Source organism: Rhinoderma darwinii, chromosome 10 (genome assembly GCF_050947455.1).
Source record: "Rhinoderma darwinii isolate aRhiDar2 chromosome 10, aRhiDar2.hap1, whole genome shotgun sequence".
NCBI classification, from domain to species: Eukaryota; Metazoa; Chordata; class Amphibia; order Anura; family Rhinodermatidae; genus Rhinoderma; species Rhinoderma darwinii.
Genome location: NC_134696.1, coordinates 87,778,898 through 87,786,691, shown reverse-complemented (window position 1 = coordinate 87,786,691; position 7,794 = coordinate 87,778,898).

The window sequence follows — 7,794 nt, the reverse complement described above, 5'->3', positions numbered from 1 at the left end:
CAATCGAGTAGTTGCGTTCTGTGGAAGAGAAGAGCTTAGAAAAATATCCACATACCCTTGACTTGCCCTCGGGACCTCTCTGGAACAGGAGTGCACCAGCACCAACAGAGGATGCATCTACCTCCAACGAGAACTGCAGAGAGACATCCGGATGATGGAGGATAGAGGCTGACGTGAAGGTACTCTTCAGGCTATTGAATGCGGACTCTGCCTCGGGAGTCCACACCTTGGTATTCATACCCTTCTTAGTAAGGTTAGAGATGGGAGACGTCAGTGAGGAGAAGTTTGGAATAAACTGCCTGTAAAAATTAGCGAATCCCAGAAAGCGCTGTAGGGCCCTCAAGCCTTGAGGACGTGGCTATTCCAGGACAGACTTTACCTTCTCAGGATCCATCTCGAGACCTCTATTTGAGACAATGTAGCCCAGGAAGGGTAGAGCATCTTTGTCAACCACGCACTTCTCCAGCTTGGTGTACAGACGATTCTCCCTTAACCTTAGCAGAACTTGACGGACATGTCTCTGGTGCATTATAGGATCTGGAGAAAAAAATCAAGATGTCATCAAGGTAAACTACTACACAAACATAGAGGAGGTCACGGAAAATATAATTCACAAACTCCTGGAAGACCGCGGGAGCATTACACAGGCCGAAGGGCATTACTAGATACTCATAGTGTCCATCACAGGTGTTAAATGCAGTCTTCCATTCATCACCCTGGCGAATCCGGACTAGGTTGTAAGCCCCACGCAGGTCTAGTTTAGAAAAAATCCTAGCACCACGTATACGATCAAACAGTTCAGAGACCAGTGGCAATTGATATTTATTCTTCACCGTGACCTGGTTGAGACCTTGGTAGTCGATACAAGGACGAACAGAGCCATCTTTCTTTTTGACAAAGAAGAACCCGGCTCCTGCCGTTGAGGAGGACTTACGTATGAAGCCCATCTCCAAGTTCTCTTTCACATAGGCGGACATGGACATAGTCTCTGGCAAGCAGAGAGGATATACCCTACCACGGGGAAGGGATGCACCAGGAATCAGCTCGAGAGGACAGTCACATACCCGATGTGGAGGCAATGTCTCCGCCTCCCTCTTGCTGAAGACGTTCGAAAATGCTGCATAATGACTCGGCAATCCTGCCAATGACAGAGGCAGCGAAGGCTGAGCCAACCAAATCTGCACCAGGCAACGACCTTGACACTCAGGGCCCCACTGGAGAACCTCTCCAGATTTCCAGTCCAGAACTGGAGCATGCAGTCGGAGCCAAGGCAGGCCCAGCAACACAGAGTTAACAGCTTTGGATAGCACATAGAAAGGCAGAAGTTTGGAGTGAAGGGCTCCCACTTGGAGCCTCAGCGGCTTGGTCACAGCTATAACTGGGTCTGGCAGAGGTAGTCCATTCACTGAAGCAACTGTCAACGGGTTCTCAAGAGGGGTGGTGGGTAATTGCAGAAGATCCACCAGGTCTCTATGTATGAAATTAGCAGCGGATCCAGAGTCTAGATACGCAGAGACCTGATGTGTTTTCTCGCCACACACTATGGACAAAGTATGGACAATCTAGATGGAAGTCAATTCTTACCCAAGGTTGTCATCCCTAGCAACCCTAGGTTTTGGGATCTTTGGGGACACAGGCGCACAAGATGGCCACCGAGACCGCAATAAAGACAGAGTCCAGAGGTGCGTCTGCGTTGCCTTTCCTGGGTGGATAACTTATACTGGTCCATTATCACAGACTTCTTAGGAGGATCCACATCTGAGGACAGCAGGGGATGCTGCAAAGTAGGAGCCAAACTGGGAAAGGCTCCCTCCCGTCGATTTTCTTGGAGGCGTTCTCGGATCCGTATATCAATCCGGGCAGACAGAAGAATGGGGTCGTCCAGGATAGACGGCAGATCTCAGGCGGCAAGTTCGTCCTTAATTCTAGAAGCCAGTCCATGCCAGAATGCAGCCATCAGGACCTCATTGTTCCATAACAGGTCTCTCGCCAGGGTGCGGAAGTGGATGGCGTACTCACTCACGGATGTGTCTCCTTGGCGTAGGTTAATCAAAGATGCCGCTGCAGATGAGACTCGTCCAAGCTGCTCAAACACTATGCGAAAAGTCCGGAGGAAGGCTTGGAAGTCACGCGTCTCTGGACCTTGTCTCTCCCAGAAAGGGTTTGCCCATGTAAGAGCCTTGCCGGTGAGGAGAGAAATTATGAAAGCGACCCTTGCGCCATGAGACGAAAATGTCCTACTATACAGGCTGAAGTGGATCTGGTATTTATTAAGAAATCCATGACAGGTACTTGCTTCTCCATCATAGCGGTCAGGAAGTGGCAAAGAAACACGCGGGTCAATACTGCCAAGAGGTGTAGTCTGAGGATCAACACTGCCATGAGGTGTAGTAGGAGGAACAGCAGCTTGTGCCTCCTGCCGACATGCAAGGATGTTCAACGCCTGGAGGAGCTGGTCCTGTCGTGACCGGAGGTCCAGCATATCCGCTCGCATCTCCTGTGACGTCGTCATGGTCATTGAATCGACCAACGGGGTCCATGGCCTGAGCGTACTGTCACGAAGGGTCTGTGGACCCACTGGACCGTACCTTCTTGGCGGTAAGGCAGGTGGCCAACAGGGCGCAGGTGAAAGTTTATAGTTCGTATAGGTACCTGTGGCAGCTCAGACAGCAGCAGGGCAGGCTCGGCTGGGACTAGGCAGCAGGTAGACGACAGGCGGGGTGAAGCAGGTCAGACGTGGATACAGCATGACACGACTTTGGCACAGCACAATGTTCGGCCAGGATAGTACGGAATGCTAGGAACAGGAACTGGAACAGGTACAGGAACACACTAGGCGGCCATAACATAGACAAACTAGGGAACAACAACAACACTCAGGCATAGAGGCAGGGGGCTGGACCCCTCTTATAGACCAGTGTACTCACGGGTCAAAGTTTGTCAAAAGGTCCGGTGCCCCTACGGGATCCGGATGAGGTGAGTGGACGCGAGCACTGGCGTTTCCTGAGGAGGAGGCTGGGGCCAGCGATTGCCGACTCATGGCTGCGGCTGTCAGGAGGGGATCGGGGCTGACAGCCCGCAGCCACGGACATTACACCAATAAATAGAGATTCCAGCGTTTACAGTTTTTTTTTTACGGCGTTCACCGTGCGGGTTAAATAATGATATATTGTAATAGTTCAGACTTTTACGGATGTGGCGATACCAATTATGTTTATTTTTTTATTTTTTTACTATGCTCTAGGGGGAAAATGGGAAAAGTTTTTTTTTTCTTAACTTTAATCGTTTTTTTTACATAATTTTTTTTTTAATTTACAAATTTTTACTTTTTTTATTAGTTCCCCTAGGGGACTTTAACCAATGTTTAACTAACGTATTGCAGTATATTGTGATTCTGACAGGCTTGTATTAAGCCCTGCCAGATGCAGCGCTTAATAGGAACACAAAGATGGCGGACCTGGGGGCCTTCATTAGGTTCCAATCTTACTAATGCGGCTTCCTCTGTTGTACCTGATGCAAACTAAATTGTTGCATTACTATTTAACAACCAGCATCTAACTAAAGGCCCTTTGACACTGGACAATTAACGGGCAAACGAACATTCACATAAAGCTCATTCCTGATATTTTCCCTATATAAACAGGAAAACGTCCAGCCGATGAACGAGCAAATGCTCATTCATCCGCTGATTGCATTGTTTAAAATGCCTAAACTATTATCGTTGTCGCGAGAAACTACCAAAGAAAGATGATCGACTGAGGCACATGAAATTACAAATAATATACAAATTTTATTGGATAAGAACATGAAACAATTAAAAATGGAACAGAGGATAGGTCACACAATAAAAAGACGTCAAATCAATCATGAACCAGATCTGGTTGTTCACTCAATATGTTCACAGTAAGCATGTTATTGGAGCAAAAAGACAGGGTAAATATGGTCACAGATGGAGCTGAAGCCAATGAAAACCAAGCCAGAATGTAACTAATATATCCAGTGGGATTTGACCGAAACACAGCAAATCAATGAATGTGTTGTTAAGAAAGTGGTGGCGGTTTCTAGGTAAGTATAAATGACAGTATAAGCCGCAACCAGTATATAAAGATTGTAAGGCAATGTTGGAGGCCAGGGGCAATTAAGCTCAAACAATGACAGAGGAAAATAAGCAAGGTTTTGTACAAGCTGCTGAACAAAAACAAGATATGTATAACGTACCAGTAGACATAATGAACCGTGGATAGGACGTCTGTACCCAACGCGCGTTTCGGCTGCTGCCTTCGTCCGGGGTTAGGGTCAAACTACTCGTGCCCATTTATATATAGTACGCAACCCAGGTATTCGTGGGTGTTAAAAATGAAGGAGGAGGGGGCGTGGCTTGCACGGCGAACCAGATGGTCGCATAAGCTCAGAGCTCCGGTGTAACGAGACCACTATAGCGGCAAAACACCGACGACAAACGGCTAATCTACTCACCCTGAGCAGGGGAATGATACCGGCAGAGATGGGCAGGAAAAAGCCCCAAAGAGCGGGGACAGAAAGATCCCTGGACAGCTTCTTCTTCCCCGACGGAGGGATAAAAGATGGCGCCGCCTATCCACAGACATCAGCAGCACGAGAATGGGACCGCCCTGCCTCAGCAAGGAGAGACGAGACAGAGCAGGAAGGTAGGATGGCTGATGCCCCTGGAGCTCTGCACAATAGCCTATTCTCCCTGAATGACGACTGGTGCTCGCCAGCTATACATCCTGGGATAGTGACACCTCTACCCCAGAGAAGGGACTCGATCCCTGGGATACACATGCCTGCAGCCAGGAGGGAAAGCAATTCACCCACCTCTCCCCCCTGTAGATCTCAGTCACCAGTACGCAGCCCAGCGAAACACCGTCAGAGACTATCAAGCCTGGGCGAAGAGGGGAATAACTTACCGACTGTGGAAATAACTGACACCTTCACCTCATTTCAAACTACTGATAAAATGGTGTCTGAACCTACTCTCAAAGCCATGCTACTGGCATTGCGTAGCTCCTTGCACCAGGACTTTACTAAAATCATACTACCGTTTCAAAACACTATAACTGACCTAGGGGACAGGATCTCCACGGTGGAGAGTAAAATGGATTCTTATGCAGCGGCTCACAATGAAGTGGTGGATTTCCACAGCTCCATGGAAGATAAATTATCCAAACTACAAGCTAAAATGGTGGATTATGAAGACAGGAACCGAAGAAATAACATCAAATTCAGGGGGATACCGGAAAACGTTCCTTCTGCAGAACTACAGCCCTACCTGAAGAAGTTCACACAGCGCTTATTACCATCATGCGTTGAATACGAGCTTAGCATCGACAGGGCGCACAGAATCCCCAAGCCTAAGAACCTCCCGGACTCAGTGCCTAGAGACGTACTGGCCAGATATAAATTTTTCACGACCAAAGACCGGCTAATGGAAAAGGCCAGAAAGCAACAACCACTTCCACTGCCATACACGAATGTTAAGCTATTTGCTGACCTTTCAGCGGCGACACTTCAGGCCAGGAGGGACCTGACTGACATCACGAATCCTCTTCGTAAGCACGATATTCCTTACAGATGGGGGTTCCCCACGAAGCTAATTATAAACCGAGCTGGAGCTATCCACGTTGTCTCGTCTCTCGGAGAGGGTATTGCCCTCTTGAAAAATTGGAACATTCAGGTGGTACAAGCAACATCTACCCCAAGGGTTTGTCCCCCTCTGCGGAGATTGACCGAAGAATGGAATGCAGTTGGCGGTACCTGACTTTTAGCTGAACCGTTTAAATGATATTTAAGAGTGGCTCGAACACCGAGCATTGTCGTGTTTAAATAGTTCTTTCTCCCCAGAACTATTGGTTCACCATGATACCAAGGCACTATGGTGCGGTAATGTATGTGCATTGTCTTACTGTTTTTGGTTTAAATGTTTGTTCTCAGTTCTCAATGTTCAACCTGATATGCGCAACATATTGTTTGATCAAGCACAAGGTACGATGTTGGAACACAACCTATAAGTATATTATACCTGACCCATATTCACTCCACCAAGTACATATACATTTGCAACAATCAGTCTCTAACAGACCCAATGGTTCTTAAACTTTTGTCTCTGAATGTGAAGGGATTGAACAGCCCCTTCAAGAGATCTATGGTATGGAGGGAACTTAATAAGCAAAAATGCGATGTCGCATGTATACAGGAGACCCATATCTCTAACAAAGGGCCATCGCGAATGTGTCACAAAGCCTTTCCCACTATAGTGTATTCCTCACTCCCTGAAAAAAAGAGAGGAGTCCTTATTGCTTTTCGCAGTTCTCTTACTGTACAAATACACAAGTCAGTGGTGGACCCACTTAGTAGATACATCATAGTACATTGTTCTATTAACACAGTAGAATATACCATAGTGAACCTGTATGCCCCCAACAGCAACCAATATAGATTTTTGAATAAACTAATGAAAAAAGTGAATGCTATCAAGAAAGGCCTTTTACTCATGTGCGGGGACTTCAACGCTATCTGCGATCCCTTGCTGGACACCTCGTCTTCTCAGGTGCCGAGGAGAAACATGATTAGCTCAATAAAACAAGGAGAGAACCTACATGACATATGGCGATTACTGCATGATAGTGAAAGGGACTACACATTTTATTCGGCTAGACATAAATCCTATTCCAGGATAGATATGTTCTGGATAGACCAAAGATTGATAGATCAAATTCCATCGGCTGATATAGGGGTGATACACTGGTCCGACCATGCCCCCATATCAATTACAATAGCGACACAATATCCCAAAGTATCAGATTATGTATGGCGGGCTAACTCATTCATAATCTCACATACGCAGCTATCACAAGAAATACGTGAATCACTTTCAGAATATTTCAAATTTAATGCCACTCCGGATATTAATGCATTCACGCTTTGGAACGCGCACAAGGCGTGCATTCGGGGGACTTTTATACGTATGGGCAGCAGGTTAAAAAAACAGCGGGAGAGGGATATACAGGGGGCCATGGATGATATCCAAAGCCTAGAAATACAAAACAAACAGAAACAATCACTCCAGGTCACTACTTCCTTGGCGAATGCTCACCTACATCTGAAACGCCTACTCCTCCAAAAACACGATAAGGCTCTTAAAATAATGCGTAGCCGCTATTACTCTCAAGACAATAAATCCGGGGCATTACTTGCAAAAAGGTTGAAAACAATAGCCCTCAAATCCCGAATACCAGTTATCAAACACGCCAACAATTCTCAGCCTGTATACACACCTAGGGGTATCGCCAATGCTTTCCAAGCATATTACAAATCTCTATATAATCTTAAAGAAGATAGCACAACACCCAACCTACGACAGCGGTAATCCACTCCTTTCTCTAAAAAATAAAACTGCCCTCCGTCTTGCCGGAACAATTAAATGTATTAAACCTCCCAATAAATAGGGAAGAAATAAGCAAAGCTATTAAGAATCTTCCCCTCCATAAAGCTCCAGGCCCAGACGGGTTTTCAAATGATTACTACAAAATCTTTGAGGACATCCTAACAGAACACATGCTACCAATGTTTAACCTGGCAATATCAACTGGATCATTTCCTAAAGAGATGTTGACGGCTCTTATTGTCACGTTACCCAAGCCTGGGAAATCAACTGACTCCACCGCAAATTATAGACCTATTTCACTATTAAATGGAGATGTAAAAATCTATGCTAAAATACTAGCTAATAGGTTACTATCCATAATACCAGTGTTAGTCAAAAATGATCAAACA